Consider the following 18,513-nt stretch of genomic DNA (forward strand, 5'->3'; position numbering starts at 1 on the left):
TAACCATGTTGCAGTTTGACCATGTTACTTTGGTGCCTCTCACTTGTCATGTTGTTTCATGCCTCATTGTTTTGCTCATGCTGCCCTGTCTAGAAAGCCTTCTCACCCTTGCTCTATACTTGATCTATCACAGTATGGCCCTGTCTTTGCAGCATGTCCTGAGCTTCCCAGGTGGAATTGACTGTTCTCTCCTTCATGCCCTTACTGTCCTGTATTCACTTCACTTGTAGAGCTAGTGAATTTTCCTGTTCTGTTCCTATTTGTTTTCGTACATCTCTACCCCCACTTGAATATAGGGCACAGTCTGTCTTCTGTTACTGTTTTAAGCTTCTCCCAGCATAATGGTTATGATTTGATAGAAGCAGTCAATGTTTGTTTGCTTGGTGACTGGTTTAGTGGATGAGCGAGTGAATAAATAAGATGTTTTCTGAAGTTGTTTTTTTTTTTTTTATAGGAAGGACGAAAAAAGCCAACACCTGGAAAAAAAGTAATATGGTATTGGTATTATTGAAAGTGCTCCTTGAGAGCAAATAAATAATGACAGTTTTATTTTCGTGTAAAAAACTAATAGAGGTGGTAAGTTAGTAGTGATTATCTCTGAAAATATTTCTATGCTTAAATGCTGTTATAAAAAATCAATTCATGTGTGTAGACTAAATATAATATCCATTTATTTTAAATACTTCTCTTTTACTATCTTTCTATATACTACTGACTTCTTCCTGAAACTGCTTCAACCCTCTGAAAATTCTTTTTTGCTATTAATTTTATTTCATTAAAATCTTCGTGAGTGGAGATAGACTTGTATATATATTTAAAATTCATAGTAATAAATGTCTCATAAATGTGTCTGTGAATAACCTTCTATAGATATATCAGGAGAAGAGGAAAATATAAAATTTCCGTTGGAACCTGAGGTACTGTCTATCATTGTTATTATTTTAAAATATAAGCATTGAGTGATGTTAAAGCATAAAAGGGGGTGCTTTACTTTCTCTGGTCTGCATATGCCTGTAAGGAATTATTTTCTTACGTTTTTCAGCCAATCATTAATAAGGTCAATATGGGCTAACTGTATTACCACTGCATAGTAAATTCTGCCAATTTGTGGGATTCATTTAAGAAGCCAGTGCAAAAGGATTAAGACTTAAAAGTGACAAGGAATCAGTTTGGGTTGTGAAGTTAAGTTTGTCTAAAAACTAAAGAATTCTTCCTGTGGCCAAATGTATGATTCTGTGGTCTATATGGATGTGTAAAAGTCCTAATGAGATTCAGAGAGAAACAGGTTTTACAACATAGAACTTGAAAGGCTAATGCTTGGGACTTGAAAGAATTAATGTATTGGGATTGTCCAGTGTAGATCTGCAAGGAACATTTCAGGAGAAGGAAAAGCATGGACAATAGGAAATGTGTGACACTATCCTAAAGATAATTAGGTTTAGTGGTATTTTAATACAATAAGTAGAAATCATTTTCAAATATAGAACACATTGAGTACCTCTGTGGTATTCAACAAGCCATGCTTATAGTAACAGAAGTATAACATAATGAGGACAGATTCTGAGGGGACAACTGTGGGAAGAGATGGGAAGGGCTTGACCTCTTCAATAGAAGCAGCTGCTACATAGTGGTACAAGCACCAAGTGGAAGTCAAAAGACATGTTACTATCCTGGTTCCATCATTTACTAGAGCTGTGAAATTTTGGAAGAAATTATTAAACCCATTCAAATGTCAGTGGCCTCATTCATAAAAATAGTGCTAATATCTACCTCTTAGGTATGTGTGATGATAAACAAATGTGGTAAGAAAGGTGGAAACATTTTGTCAACTGGGAAGTAAATATGCAAATGCAAGACAAAATGATCACAGTTGTATTCAGGGACTTAATCAATGTGGAGGATCCTTTTTGTAAAATGAAGGCAGAAGTGTCCAGAAAAGAATGGGAAAGTTAGAATGGGTAAGTTTTTTTTAATTTGCGGTACGTTAAATTTCAGCAGACTAATACTGGAGATAGGCTATAGGGATATATATAGTGATTTGGCACTAGAGACCTTCCTGATGAGATTTTAAATCTTTGACCTTGAATAAATGTCTGTAACTGAGTAGCAACTAGGTGCTAGACAGTTATACACTGATTATACAAGATGAAGCCTTATGCTGTAGTAGAAGGAGCAGAAAAGAAATAAACAACAAACACCTATAAGTCACTCGAAGTGCTACATACAAAGAAAACAGAGAATGTTCCATTAGACTATTGAGGAAGTTTATAGTTAGGATGGGGAGGGGGCGTGGAACTCTACAGTCAGAGGAAATCTTTCTGAGGGGGACATTTAAGCTGATACTGAAGGATGGGAAGGAGTCAGCCATGCGAGAGTCTAGGAGGATGACATTCTGGACAGAGAGAACAAGGAATCATATTTGTTCATCATCTTACTCTTAACATTCTGGGATGACCGGGAAGCAGTAAGTGAGGTAACCAGCATCATTATCATCATCATCGTTTTTATTATTATACTGTGTAGAGAAGAAAATGTGCAAATAAGTGCCTGGCACATTTTTGATGCTACACAAATCAGTGTTCTTATTCTTCCCTCTTTATTAAGGCTTGCTATACTTTTTTGAAGTCATTTCTTAATTGGGAAAGAGTTACACACTACATCTAGAATTTGCTTGCTTTTATTTAAACGTTACATAAAGAGAAGTTTTTCTTACCACCCTGTCATTTTATTCAACCATTTTTCCTGTCAGTAAAAATTTTATCAAAAAGTACTTAGCTTTATTTCAAGCCCATGTTGACCTAAATGAAAGAGCTGCTACACTGTTCTGTTGACACTAAACATGACACACTCCAAAGTGTCTTATCATATCCAGTGTCTTACTTTTACACTAAAACGTGTCTATAATTAGAAATTTTTTAAATGGTTAATGCTGTATTATAGCAAGTGTATTGTATTTTTTAATAATTGCCCTCTGATTTCTGGTGAGCAATGCAAAGTAGAGTTAGGTATTTTGAAGTTAGATCTTTGTTGAAATATGCACGTAGCTAATGTTGTGTCTGAGTATGTGTTCTTTGGCATTCCATGCCTGTTTACAACATCAGTAGCCATCTACAGATGAAAGATAAGCTTGATCTAGAGAGCATATACGAGGTTCATCAGTAACGTTTTGGTTGTCAATACATGCTTCTCTTATTTTTAAGTTTTATTGTTTTTATGGTAGGAAAAGGAGATTTTTAAATAAGTGATAAGGAAATCTTGGTGCAACTCATTATTACTATTAATTGAAACTCATTATTGATATTAAATCGAACAGAATCTCTCTGAGCATCTCCCGCCAACACCTGTTGTTCCTTTCGCTGAGGATGCAGATCAAGAAGGAGAAAATACAGTAAATGAAGAGGTAGAAGGTGAGAACTGTATTTTATTTTTTAAAAAAGTCATTTCACAGAATATTTAAAAACATGAGCACTGATATATTCGAATATCCGAGAAAGTCACCTATTAAATAATGCATAGTAAGAAAAAAGAGCAGTGAAATGGTGATAAGTTGTGTGTCTTATCCAGGGTCAGCAGCAGAGTATATTGAGAGAGCCACTGAAGGAGCTGCATTATTAGTTCCATTTCAAGAAACTGGAAGACCTGAGGAAGGTCAGGAAATAAGGAAGAGGAAAGGATTAAAGGGGAATGAAGAATGAGGAAGGCAGAGAGTACAGGAAGTACATAAAGGGAAAAGAAGCAGGTGTATATAATGGAGGGTGGTCAAATAAAATACTTCTTTAGAAAAAGGAGGAGCGGGGTATTAGAAAAGTGGGAAGAGTATAAAGTGAACTTCCAGTACCAAAACATGTCAGAGACGTAGAGAATTTCCCTACTCTTCCTGTCTCCCCCTCTGTAGAGAAGGCATTAAGCACTGAGGCACCAGATCGTGCAGGTCTGTGTTTTCTCTGCCATAGAGGAATACAAGCATGTACGGTCAGGCATACATGTGTATAATTTAATGTCATGCAGAATGTTTTGACATCGTAGGAGAGTCTCCTGTAGGCCAAAGTGAGGGAACTGGAAAGAAGAAGAGAGGGGTTAATTATGAAGAGATCGGGGAAGCTATAGTGTCATAAGAAGTCCATTAAAAACTTTATGACTTAGAATGCAGATTCAGTTTGGGGAATGTGATAGGGAGGAACTTGAGACTAGATTCCAAGAGGCTAAGTTCAGGTAAAGAAATGTGGAAGCACACTCAGTATAGACCAGAGCTCCTCAAACGTTAATAAATTACCTGGGGACCTTGTTTAAAAAGCTCAGCAGCTCTCAGATTCTGCATTTCTGGTAAGTTCTCAGGTGATGCCAATGCTGCGTCCTTGGACATGCTCTGAGTAGCAAGGGTACAGACTTCCCTGTAGAGAAATCTGGAAGAAGAGCCATTGGATAAGAGTTCCAGACAAATAACAGGATCATAATTTCTGGGGAGAGCAAAGAGAAAGAAATAGAATTTGTAGATGTAGGATACTGCTGCAAAATACAGCAGGAAGAAGTGATGGGACTAATCCATCAAAAGAATGTAGAAGGGGGAGAATCAAGAGCGCAGATGCAGAGATTGCTGTTGCAAAGGAAGAAGGACTGTGCTGGGCAAGAGGGAGGAAAGAAAGAAGTCAGCTGGGCAACTTTGGAGTTAACGATGAGGACACTTGAGAGAACTCACTTCCGATGGCTCCTGTGTATTTGCACTCACACAGAAGATGAGATGATTGCTGCTCCCAGGATGACTGGAAGCAGGAAGGAGCGCTAGAGTTGAGGTAAACCACAGCGCCTCCTGTCTTCTCTCCATAACGCTCAGGCATTTAAGATACAAGTTGCATTTGTATTAGTTAATCAAATGAGAGTAATTTGAGTATAGAAGCATTGGGTTTTTTTTTTAAAGAAAGCTAATTTTTTAATACAATAGCTGTTTCTTAAAATTCTCTGTGGAGACTAACATAATATACCATACCAAAATAATTTTAGGAAAAAAATTTGTGGAGTTTATTCTTTGAATACTGAAATTGTTAGTTTCAATAAATATTGTACTAGTTTAGAAAAAGAAGGTTGTTATTAATAATATCTAATAATTCTGTGGCAATTCAATTGTTCCTTTTTGATAAGTATTTCAGTATTCAAAGCTTATGCACTATTTTTAGCTGTGCTTCATATACCTTCTTGCATGAGTGGATCAAGAAACTTTAAGATGGCTATACCAGAAATTAAAAAAGAAACTGATAGTAAGCATTGAATCCATTTAATTATAGAATCATCACTAAGCCACTGTAGAATTTATGGTTTATAGGACAGAAGAAGCATAGCAATAGAAATGTCTAGAGCTGAAATTACTGTGGCAAGTAATAGGCATTGCCTAACTGCCAGCCAAGGAAATGTATTACAACTCTACCCATCTATTTTGGTATTTCATCTTTGTTCAGTGAAAACTTATATATTCCTGTTTTATATTTTATTTCTTTAATTAGTGAGAAATTGAACAGCTTCTCATGTATATTGAATTTGTATGGTTATTCCTTTTCTTAATTATTTGCACAGACTCTTACTATATTAAGAAATTATTTCTTCATCTAAAAAAAAGAGGGCTACAGTAGAAAATAGAAGAAATGTAGAGGCTTACCAGTAGTCCACATGGGTATGGGGAAACATGAATATTTTCACAGTGTTAACTAGTATGCCACAAGTGTCTATCCAAGCTGATCATTTCAGAACACTATCTCTGATGAGAATGAATGATACCTTCAAATGAACTGTCATCACAACTGTGTACTTCCTAAATTACAGGACAAATTGAAGAACATGATAAATACCTGTACTATAATGGTATAAATGATTCTGAAGGGGGTGTATTACAGATATGCTGTAGCATTCTGCTATTGACTTTCATTTATTCTCTCAGGATCATGATTTGCTCTTCTGATTAATGATCACTTTTCTCCTCATCAGTCAGCATGTCCACATTGGTATAGGAACATTTTTCTATTTTAGTTATAGTCATTTGAAACATAATCTCACTCTCAAAATCTTAGCTGCATGTTTTATGAAACCTATATTCCTGTGTTTCTTGAGTATATTTGTCATGTTGCTGTCCTTAATAAACAAACAAAAAGATACCCCAAACTAATCATTTTCAAAGGGAAGTGTGAGGATTCAGCTCCATACTAACTGCATGGATGTGTGGTTGACTTTGTCGTATGTACATATAATGGATCATATGTCCCTTTTGCTTTTTAGAGCCTCCCAAGGAAGATCTTCCTTTGAAGGTAATAATTTGTATATTTTTATCTTGACTTATCAACTATATATTGTATGAAATATACATTATTTATTAATGATTTTGTTTCAAAACCCACTCAGCCTACAATAGAAGCGAAAGATTCTGTTGTGGATGAAGCAGTAGGAATGAAGAATGTAGAAGAATCCCCTTCAGGTAAATTTTGCAATACAAGTTTAACTCTGGAAAGAAGTAGATGAAAATATTTGAATTGCTCGGTCTTCTTATTTCTAATTCTTTTTTCCCCAAATTTGATGGAAGGATTTGACAAAAATAATGCAGATGTTATGTCTGGTATCCATGTTTAAAAAAAGATACAAGCTTAAGGAAATAGATTTTTTAAATGTAAGCTATAGCTGAGATGTTTCTGTGTTTATGTTTTGACACCCTAAATTCCCAGTTTGGAATCCCTGTACTTGTTAGGGAGTCATAGAGCTGGATTATGAGACTCTAAGTTTTCCTCTGTTGTCGAGCTCAGCTCTGGAAGCCGGGCTGGAGTAGATTGCAGATCGGGATGTGAACCTCATCTCTCTGTGTATTCCTAGAAGTCTTGGGGAGTTGCCTTCTGATTACCTGGGTTTTACCTGTACTGGGAATGGACTCTCCCCTTGTGCAACCTACAGCCAAACAACACCTTTTAGCAAGACATTTGTATTCTTCCTTTACCCAGAACAACACAGAAATAAGAAAGAGAATGAGGAAAAAGAGTTGTTTTGTTTAGGCTAGTGTTTACCATAAACCTGGGAGTAGGTACCAGGATTATGTTTAGATTTTAGGGACGGGGTGGCAAAACTAGGTAGAGATCTAAAGCTTGCCTCCTCAAACACAATGTGGTTTCATTGCCTTATTTTTGCAGCTCTGAACTCACGAGTATCAGTTATACCTATATGCAAAGCAACAGAAAAAAGCACCTTCCAAAATCAAATATTAAGTGATTTCTTATGATTTCTATGACTTTATGTATGAGAGAATTGACTTTCCCCATGTTAATGGGAATCATTGGGAATTTGCTATGTGGTATCTCCTCAGCTGTGTCCACACATGTTTCTACTGTCATTTTAAATTTTGTCTGGTTCCTGAGAGTTCTGTTCATTTATTGGGTGGACGCATTTTTTTGTGAATTTTTGACATGTTTGTATGCCTGGAACCTGGTCACACCTAGTGTCTCCCCAAGTGGTTTGTTGAAGTTTTGGATAATTAGAAGCATTTCTTTCTTTTTTTTTTTTTGAGACAGAGTCTCACTCTGTTGCCCAGGCTTGAGTGCCGTGGCGTCAGCCTAGCTCACAGCAACCTCAAACTCCTGGGCTCAGGTGATCCTTCTGCCTCAGCCTCCCGAGTAGCTGGGACTACAGGCATGCACCACCATGCCCGGCTAATTTTTTTGTATGTATTTTAGTTGTTTGGCTAATTTCTTTCTATTTTTAGTAGAGACGGGGTCTTGCTCTTGCTCAGGCTGGTCTTAAACTCCTGAGCTCAAACGATCTGCCTGCCTCAGCCTCCCAGAGTGCTAGGATTACAGGCGTGAGCCACCGCGCCCGGGCTAGAAGTATTTCTTAAAGAAGTAAATATCCTGTCACAGATTAAGCTCCATTTAAACTCGCAATTTATAAGATAAAAGTCAATGTTATTTTTCTGCCTATTTTTATAAAGCCGATAGCTTTGATCTAGCTGTTCTACGTTCATTTTTAATCAATATATGCATTTGTCAGCAGAACAAGATTTGGAAGTGACATCAGAGCAAAAGCAATAAAGGCTTGAAGGAAGTGAAAATAACCAGCGTCGGGTGTGTAAAAAATTTAAATTTAAATTCTTGGTTTAATATTGCTTTCTGTGCTTTCATAACGTAGCACAGTCCAGATGAAATTACCTTTCAGTGTAGCCTTTTAGAGTCAAAGAACATAATTTAATATTTCACCTTAAAAACCGTTTTAACTAGTTATAAAACTTAAAATATTCTTAGACTGTATAGTAACTTATAGCTAATCTTTACCCTTGTCATTGAGGCAAAAAAATTCTGAAATTTTCTGAATTTTTATAACCCCCTACCTTGATAAAGAAGGTCACATCTTACATTGAATCATATTATTAAGCAGTGGAAATCATGAACTAATGAACAGCGATGGCCACTGAGTTGGACTGATGTTAAAGGGGTAGTCATTCCCAGTGGTTCAAAGTTGCAATTTTATATTGCCAGTCACTAATGCCTAGGTGAAAGGTTCATTCTGCCTTAATGATCTCTAGTTGACTTCAGTGTCTCCGTTCAGGGAGATAATGGGGTCTTAAAATCAACCCACCTGCCGACTAACAGAATCATGCCTTTCAGAATGGGACCTTTACTGTTAGGATAGAAACAATAACTTTCTAAATGATTGCAAGGCAGGAAGTCAGTCAATATTATTACATATTCTCATCCACTGTCATTAGTGGACCTTAGAAAATGCTAGAACTGGTCTTAAACAGATAGCCGATCTAGATACATCACACTATCATATTATGACATATAATTTGAGTTAAAATTTAAGAAGTTGCTTTTCTTTCTGATTGGTCTTGATTTGGGCTCCTAATAATTATTATTATTAATAAGTGTGCCTACTCTCCAGTTAGTAATCTTTAGAAAAAGTACTTAGGGATAACTGAGTACTGTAGGGGCTTCACTCTTTAAGGTATGGTGAGGTGAAATCTTTCTAAGGGAGGAAGCCTTTATAACACTACAGATCATCTGCTAATTCGTTTTTGGTAGATTTAACACAGAATGAATTAAGTTTAGTGCAAATAAACAGTGACAAAGTTAAGTTTGCTGCTTCATGTTTTCTCCTGTATTTTAGGCTAAGGCAAATTATTTTTCACTTTTTAGTTACCATCCAGTGATTCAGGAATAGCTAAACACAGATTAAGAAGTTTAGCAGACAAATTTTCATTACTTTCTAATTTTTCTTTGTCCATGCTTGATTCCTTAAGGAGAAAGTTTAAACACATGTACCCTGACAGAAAAGACATCTGAGAAACAGAAGTCCATTAATGGCCCACTTTTGCATCTGCAAAAATTGTCTCCAGAACCAGAACTGAATAAGGATTGTGACAGAGAAGTTGTATCTAGATAGCCAGCACTTCATGCTGTGCAAAAGTCTGAGGAAATGTCAGTCAAACCAGGCAAAGTAGAGAGGAAAAGTAATTCAGAACTCATCACAAATGAGATGAAGCAGAGTTTTGCTGAAATTTGTGAAAAATACAAACTTCTTGGTTGTTCTGATGAGGAGCCTCTGCAAGAGAACTCTGAAGGAGCAACAAACCAAAAGGAAATACTCCCTAACTTGACAGATCGCATGCTCGATTATAAGAAAAAGGATGCATCTAAAGTGCCGATCTCTGGAGAAATCCGGGCACTTCCTGAAGGAAAAGATCCCCGTCTCAAAAATGGCTTTCCATGTCAGTCATACTGTGGGTCCCCGGAATATGCTAAGAAATATACAAGCATGGACCCTGGATTGGAGAATGTGATTTCTTCTCCATCACATAGTGACAAAATATCAGAAATACGTCTAGAGGAAGAATTACAGCAAGACATGCAAACATTTAAGAATGAGGTGGGCATGTTACAAGCAGAGCTTTTGTGGCTCTGGAGAAAGAAAAAGTTCCACTTCAAAAAGAGGTAGGGCTTCACTTGCTGCTGCTGCTTTTTGTTTTTTCTCTTTATCAATTATCTGATCCATTCTGATTTTCTACTTCTGAAAAGTTCATGTATGTATAAAAGAGAGTGATCTAAATATGTAATTGTGTGTAGAAGCAGATTATTTCTACTATCTAAATGATAATTCAGGGAAACTTTCTCATAATTTTTGTTCCTTAATCATTAATCAACCTAAGTCTTCCAAGTGGCATTAGGATTGGGAAACTAATTTAGCCATATAGCCTGTGACCTTCTGAACCAGGATAAGCATAAAGGAAATTGCTAAAACAATGTAATAACCTCTAGGGTTTTTCCCCCCTATTGAATAAGATGAATTGCACTTATTTAAAGCAATAAAATGGGAATCCAATGGAAAGGGAGCAATGACTGAGAAGAGATATAAATATGTATCTGGCCTTGAGAGTTGTAACAAATGAATAATCTCAGCCAAAGGAATCTGTTTAATGTGCTTTCGTGTGTGCAAGTTTTATCTGTTTAACTCAAACTGTTGGAACTTATAATTCCATCATGGCCACATTAAATATTTTTGACAACAAATATATATATATATCTACATATTTTTTTAAAATCACCTCTCTCAAATGTTTCTGTTGAATCAGACCTTTATATTATATTGTTTAATAAAGTCTGCTAAGTTTTGGGCCATGTATGATTTTAAATGTTCAGGAACTTCATATTTGACTTCAAAGTAGAAAGCTGACTTCTGTTCATGGAGTTTTAGAAGACAAAAATCTGGACAAAAATCTGGAAATAATCTTTCATAGTAAAATTGGTTGAGATTTCCCACTCCCCACAAAGGTGTTAGATTATTTTGCCAAAGTCACATTTTTATCTGATGAATTTGATGAATTTATCTGGTAATATATCAGATTCAGCATTATGGAATTGTATTATCTCCTTTGGCGCCATAAAAGTAATGCCACTTGAGGAGCTTTGGAGGAATCATGAAATCTTTCTTGGTTTTACTCCCATTATCAGTAGATAATGGAGTTAAAAGAGATAATTACTAGGCCGGGCGCGGTGGTTCACGCCTGTAATCCTAGCACTCTGGGAGGCCGAGGTGGGTGGATCGCTCGAGGTCAGGAGTTCGAGACCAGCCTGAGCCAAGAGTGAGACCCCGTCTCTACTAAAAATAGAAAGAAATTATCTGGCCAACTAAAATATATATAGAAAAAATTAGGCGGGCATGGTGGCGCATGCCTGTAGTCCCAGCTACTCGGGAAGCTGAGGCAGTAGGATCGCTTAAGCCCAGGAATCTGAGGTTGCTGTGAGCTAGGCTGACGCCACGGCACTCACTCTAGCCAGGGCAACAAAGTGAGACTCTGTCTCAAAAAAAAAAAAAAAAAAGATAATTACTTATACTGTATATCCCCCAGCTATAAAATGTTATGGTTATTGAATGTAAAATTTGGAAAGCATCTCATTCCACACTAGCAACTCTGCACTTTCACTCTGTTCCTTGTGTTGTGGCAAACTTTGCTTCCTGTATTTCAGTGAGCACCTTTACTTTTTTGATATCCCAGGATCCAAATGAAAAAAAGAATGATAAAGGGCAGTGGGGAAAAGAATAGCTTGGTGCAGAAAGGGGAAAGCTTCCTTTCTGTTCCTGAAAGCCCACCATGTCACATCCTCTAAATCTGGCTGCTTAACATAAAATCCAGGTGGTGAAGATAGAAGCGGGCATGTTTTGTACCTTTGTCTTTTTATTTCTCTGTTTCTGCCAGTCAGACAGGGTGAAAATTCATATTAGATAGTGAAGAGTGGATGGGAGTAAAAACACAAAATTAAGAAGCACCCTTTTTGAAATTTTGGAAAATTGAGACCTTAAAAAAATTTCAGTGATAAAATTACAACAATTATATCTTATAAATATGTAATTATGTATAATGATAAAGTAAGCACAAAATATTATCATGCTAAAATCATGACAAACTGAGTCAAGTGATACAATCAATGAAAACAAAAAAAAGTTACTTTTATTGAATAAAGTAATAATTATTCTTCGTATCAAACTTTGATTAAAGGTTAAAGAAGAAAAGAAGCACAAAAGTAATGAAATGGTGGCATCAGAAAACCTCTACGATGGTGCTGCTGATAACAGTGCCGAGGATGGGGTAATTCAAGAAAGAAAGAGTGGAAAACCTGACCGTCAGCACTTTCCTAGGAAGGAGAATGAAGAGTCTGATAGGTGAGCCTGCAGCACGATTTAACACCCAATAATTGTTACTGTGCTGTAAAACTAATTCTAGTTTGGGCTGATATTCATGATTGACTCATTTTCTACCTTTACTAGGGATATTCAGCCTTGCCCGGTAAGCATAAAAAATGCAAATTAACAAACGATGAGATACCATTTTATCCAATCCTACCGATATTTTATTAAATAATAACCAGTGTTGGCAAATGGGAGGAAAAAGCGCGTTTTTGAAGGGTAATTTAATAGTGTGTATCAAAATTTCAAATATATCATTCCTTTAACCTAACACTTTCACTTCTGAGACTAGATCCTACAGGAAAACGTGACTTGTGTAAACACACACACTCACACATTTTTGAGGATATTTATTGTATATCATATATAACATACAATAGGCACATATATATAAAGTATATATAACATGTTAAGGATATGTATGTATGTTAAGGATATTTATATAAATATGTTACACATATACATATGTATGGTAAGGACATTTATCATAGCACTGTCATATCAAAACATTGGAAATAGTCTAAACATCCATCAATAAAGAAAGTTAAATTGTCATACTCGTAAAATAATCTATGCAACCATTTAAAAAATGAGGTTAGATCTATAGTGTACTGATTATTTCATAGTTCAAGTATATTTAAAGCATTTAGATTGATGACACATCTTAAGCACATTGTGTTAGAATTCTTATAATGTCTGCTTAGTTGCAAATGCAGGCTACATGCTTGCCACTCTGCCTTGTTACCAGCAAAATTGCTAGTTATTAAGTTTTTGTGGTTCTCAATTCATGTGTGCTCAAATATTGGATCCTCAAATTAATCTGAATATTGACAAGGGATTGCACATGGGTATCCATCTTCCATATAAACATTTCAGTACTTTAGTTAAAACATTAAAATACATCAAAGGATCTTTGACCTGCCAAACCAGGAGTTGGCCACCTTTTTCTGTAAAGAGCCGGACTGTAATATTTTAGGCTTTGTGAACCATAGAGTGTCTGTTGTTATAGTCCACAATCTGTCATAGACGGTATGTGAATAGGCATGACTGTGGTCCAAAAAAACCTACTTTACAAAGACAGGCTGTGGGCTGTATTTGGCCCACAAGCAGTAATTCACTGCCCCCTGTGCTAAAAACCAGTGTGCTGCTAGTGCAGTGAATCATCTTCTTAAGGGTACCCTGCATGCATGCCATTCTCCTTCCTTTTAAAATATAATGTATTTTAGTATGCACCACACCCTATTTTTCACTAGTGACTTCATATTATATAATTTACAAAAATTCAGTTTACAAAGATTATTTTCTACATTTTTCCCCTTTTATTCCTGTTATAGAATCAATATTTTAATATGAGTAATTACTTTGTATATTTGATAAGTATAGGGTTGGATGATTTTTGCCAAGCAAGAAAAATACTGCCCTTTAAACTGCCTTTAGTCTTTTTGTGATCTTTATTTATAAGCAGAGCAAAATGATAATCAGCCTATAGAATCAAGAAACGTTCATGGGGTCTTGTAGTTGTATAATTTTATAAATTTATTATTTAATACCTTGGTCTGGCATTTTAAAAAATGCCATATGTATATAATTAGAAAAACCTTTGAAGTGTGAAAATATACTATGTAAGCATTATGTAAGGATTGAAAACTATGGCTAAGCTGAAAGACGATTATGAAAATTAGATCATGCATGATCAGTCACTTAGGTATGATGCCTTTGAAAGAACTGTCTGTACTTGTGGACTCAGATTTCCTTTCCATTCACTCGAACTCACTCCGGTAATTTCACTCCCACCACTTCTCCAAAACTATTTTTCTGAAGGTTTCTACTCACTTTCACTTTAATAAATCTAGACATAATTTCCCAGACCTAATTTGATTGAACCTATCAGCAATATTTGACCCAATGGAAGACTCTCTCCTCCATAACTCTTTCTTCAACTTGGCTTTCAGGATGTCAGTCTCTCACCTGGGATTCCTCCTGCCTTTGTAGTCCTTCCATCTTAGCCTGTCTTGGGAGCTTCTCCTCATGTCCCACCTTGGACACATTGAAGTGTCCCAGGATCAGTGGGAGGTAACTTAGAGACATTTTAAGGAAGAAAGATATGAAACAATAATTGAATAGTAAGTGTAAGATCAAGGGCAAATGTGTGGCAAAGATGATGAGAATAAAGAATATATTTTTGTGACTTCTGGTGGCTTTAATTTTCTTTGTATGGTTTTTTTGGTTTTTTTCTTTTAAGTTTTTTAAATTTCTATAGATTTAAGGGGTACAAATGCAGTTTTGTTGATGGATATAATATATAGTGGTGACTTTTGTGCATTTAGTATAACCATCACTGGAATAGTGTACATTGTACCCGTTAAGTAATTTTTCATTGCTTATCCCCCCTCCCACCCTCTCAGGCTTCCAGGCCTCCACTGTATACTGTTCTTCTATGTCCATGTTTGTACTCGTTATTTAGCTCCCACTTAGAAGTGAGAACATGCAGTATTTGACTTTCTGTTTGAGTGATTTCATTTAAGATAATGCCCTCAAGTTCCATCCATGTTGCTACAAAAGACTGCTAGCTAAACTAACCAAGAAAAAGGGGAGACCATTCAAATAAACACAATCAGAAATGAAAAAAAGGAGACGTTACAACTGATACCACAGAAATACGAAAGATCATCAGAGACTACTATGAGCAACTCTGCTCTCACAAACTAGAGAACCTAGAGGAAATGGATAAATTCCTAGAAACGTACAACCCTCAAAGATTGAACCAGAAAGAATAGAAATCCTGAATAGACCTATAATGAGTAAAGAGATTGAATCAGTAATAAAAAATAAATTTCCCAACCAAAAAAAAAAAACAAACAGAAAAAAAGAAAAAACTCAGGACCAGATGGATCCGCAGCCAAATTCTGCCAGGTATACGAAGAAGAACTGGTACCAATCCTACTGAAACTTCTGAAAAATTGAGCAAGCAAGAATCCTTCCTAACTCATTCTATAAAGCCAATATTACCTTGATACCAGAGGCAGGCAATGGCCTTGATTTTCTGAGTAATTCAAGGATCCAAATTTGAAGAATCTGTTACACTATAGATAACATTTTATTGCAACTAAATTTCTTTCAAAATGTATTATTTGTTTTGTTTTAGACTATTCTCAGCCTACTTCCTTCATTAACAAGTGGGATAATTTTATTCATGCAGATTAATGGTCTTAAAGCAGAACTAGAAATGGTATCTCCAAAATCTCTATGTCTGCATACCAAGAATCAAGTTCTTTAACAACAGTCATTACCTATGAAAACGATACAAAAGAAATATGAAGAACTAAAGAAGAATAATAAGTTGGAACAGGAAGTGGTAAGTCTCAAAAGTCACATGGAAAGGAATATGTTAGAACATGGTCAAGTAGGACAGCATAAACAGGAGATGGAAGAAGGAGGAAGACTGGATATAGTAGAACATTTAAAAGAAGGCAATCTACAGGTTAGTTTACTTACCTGGAATGTGCATTCATTCATTTCACTGTGAAATATATTTTATATACATATACATTACATGTGTTTCCTCTACTTCCCTTATAGCAATTTGTCTTGTTGATTTCAAGAAGGAAGGTGTCGTCTGTTTCTCCCTTTAAATATTTCAGTTTTGCATGATTATTATAACTAAATTGATCTTTCAGAAAACTGATTCTTCTTAGAGAATCATTTGATTCTTAAGTTGTCGTAAAACAAGACTATTAGGAAAATAAAAAATTATGATTAGGAAGTTATGCCATATTCTTGAATAGTTCTTAAGTTGCATTACTTAATTTTTTTATTTTAAGTTGATTCTACTGTTTTTGAACTATCAAATTACATGAGAACTAATATAAAAATTATTCAAATTTTTTATAATTCAGATTTATTAGGTCATTAAATATGAAATGTCTGATTTCAAATGAAAGTTTAGTTCATTATATCTCAAACAGGAAGCAGTAAATTAATTAAAGTGTGCACCTAAACTATTGACACAGTTTTGCCATCTTAATGGTAGTTTGTTTATGCCAGCAGCAAAAAAGGCTGGAGAGTGAGTGGTGATGAAATAGCAAAAGGTATTTTCCACAGCTTGTTGAGAATTGAATATTTTTCCTTGCAGGAAGTGGTCCAAAGCCTGGAAGAAGTGGTAGTCAGTTGGTGCAAGGTCTGGTGAATATGGTAGATGACAGGGAGTTTCCAAGTTCAGACTCTGTAGTTTGAGCAGCATTGTTTGTGCGACATGTAGTCTTGCAAGAGGATTGGCCTGTCTCTATTGACCAATGTCAGCTGTTTACTTGCAAGCATCCTCATCATTTCATCCAGTTGGTTGCAGTAGACATCCATTGTAATTGATTGACTAGGTTTCATGAAGCTGTAGTGGATATGAGCACTGGACCACAGACACCATTAGCTTTTTGTGGTGAATATTTGGATTTGGACTGTGGTTTGGCACTTCATATTTATCCAGCCATTGTGCCAAATGCTTGCCATTGTCAAAAGAAAAATGGTTTTCATCACTCATAATATGGTATAGAAATGGGTCACCTTTATGTTGTGACAGCAAACAAAGGCGAGCTTCGAGATGATTTCACTTCTGACACGTTTAATTCATGTGGTACCCATCTATCCAGCTTTCTTTACCTTGCTGATTTGTTTCAAATGGTCCAGTATTGTTGAAAGAGTAATGTCAAACCTTGCTGCTAATTCATGTGTAGGTTGAGATGGATTTGCTTCCACTACAGCTTTCAGCTCATCATTATCCACCCTGATCTCAGGTCACCCATGTGGCTCATTTTCAAGATTAAAATCACCAGAATGGAACTTCTCAAACTGTTGACACACTGTGCATTCATTAGCCACATCCTTCCCAAACACTTCATTGATATTTCGAGCTGTCTGTGCAGCCCTGGTTCCACAGGACTCATATTTGAAAATAACACGAATTATTGACTTATCCATGGTTTCACAAAAATTGCTCGAAAATAAAACTTTGAAAGATAACCACAGGCCGGGCATGGTGACTCACACCTGTAATCCTAGCACTCTGGGAGGCCGAGGCGGGTGGATGGTTTGAGCTCAGGAGTTCGAGACCAGCCTGAGCAAGAGCAAGACCCCACCTCTACTAAAAATAGAAAGAAATTTTATGGACAACTAAAAATATAAATAGAAAAAATTAGCTGGGCATGGTGGCGCATACCTGTAGTCCCAACTACTCGGGAGGCTGAGGCAGAAGGATTGCTTGAGCCCAGGAGTTTGAGGTTGCTGTGAGCTAGGCCATGGCACTGGCACGCCATGGCACTCTAGCCCGGGCAACAGAGTGAGACTCTGTCTCAAAAAAAAAAAAGAAAAAGTAAATCAATTTAAATTTAAATTATCTCCCGGGGAAAACAATGCATAATAAATCGGCTAATTAATAGGTTTGGGTGTTTTAAAAAGCCTCTCCCATCCCTGGGGGAAAAAAAACCACGAGAACTAATTATCTCAAGGTTGACCTGAGGTTTTTTTACAAGGTAAGTAACTTACTTGTTTTCTCAGTTAAGCAAGAGATCAGTGCTTACCTGGCTTTAGAGACCCTCCCTGCTGGTTCAAACTCCTCCCCCAGGAAGAGCCTCAGCGCCTGTCCTTTGCACGTGCACGCTCCGGAACCCACCTCTCTGGCTCCTCCTGCCTCGACTCCCCTCTCCAGCCCTCCCACTAGCCGCTTTCTCACCCTGATGTCCCCAGCTCCGGCACTGCCTCCCCAAAGCCCAAGGACCTACAGCTCTTCCCCTTGATGGAAGGGCGTCCTCCTTACCCCCACGGCAGTCAGGGAACAGCAGAGCAGAGGGAACTTCAGGAATGACACCACCAGCCCTCGGGTTATAAATGAGCAAACTGGGGCTCAGAGAGGTTGAGAGTTTCACCCAAGACCACGTAGAGAAATCCAGCAGCAGCCCTGGGTGATGCCCGACACAGAAGAGTTCAGAAGTCAGGCTGCGGCTACGTGCTCGCCTAGAAGCCACCCAACTTCAACGTCACCTCGCCCGTTTCCTGGCCCTTACGCTGGAGCGACAACCGCATCTATCCTGCAGAGCCGGGGGAGGTTGAAACGGAGCAGCATGCGTGAAGCCTCGGGCCAGGGCCTGCTGGAGCCCTCCGGCCCCCTCGCTGGTGCACTTCCTCTACCCCTGTCTCCCTTGGGTCTCCCGTGTCATCGTGGCTGAGTAGGGGGGAGCACAGGCCCGGTGGCTTGCAGTGGGCGGGCTGGGCAAGGATGGATCCCCCTGGGCGTTTCTGTAGAGGAGTGGAACCTGTGCACAG

General features: G+C 37.2%; 1 protein-coding gene across 4 annotated transcripts in view; it reads left to right on the plus strand.

Annotated features, from left to right (window-relative positions):
* Nucleotides 1-14,389, plus strand: part of LOC123625017 (putative ankyrin repeat domain-containing protein 19) — a 45,911-nt gene extending 31,522 nt beyond the window's left edge. Inside the window, exons 10-17 of one of the 4 annotated variants that reach the window (XM_045533210.1) lie at nucleotides 455-917; nucleotides 3,314-3,407; nucleotides 6,262-6,290; nucleotides 6,385-6,457; nucleotides 8,011-8,084; nucleotides 9,260-9,950; nucleotides 12,014-12,177; nucleotides 14,154-14,389. The gene's annotated coding sequence lies outside the window, so the exon portion shown is untranslated. Of the gene's footprint in view, nucleotides 1-454; nucleotides 918-3,313; nucleotides 3,408-5,811; nucleotides 5,887-6,261; nucleotides 6,291-6,384; nucleotides 6,458-8,010; nucleotides 8,085-9,259; nucleotides 9,951-12,013; nucleotides 12,178-14,153 lie in introns of those variants that run through there. The other 3 variants (XM_045533209.1, XM_045533211.1, XM_045533212.1) reach the window with 3 other exon arrangements.
* Nucleotides 14,390-18,513: the final 4,124 nt, after the last annotated feature.

The sequence above is a fragment of the Lemur catta genome, chromosome 20 (assembly GCF_020740605.2).
Source record: "Lemur catta isolate mLemCat1 chromosome 20, mLemCat1.pri, whole genome shotgun sequence".
NCBI classification, from domain to species: Eukaryota; Metazoa; Chordata; class Mammalia; order Primates; family Lemuridae; genus Lemur; species Lemur catta.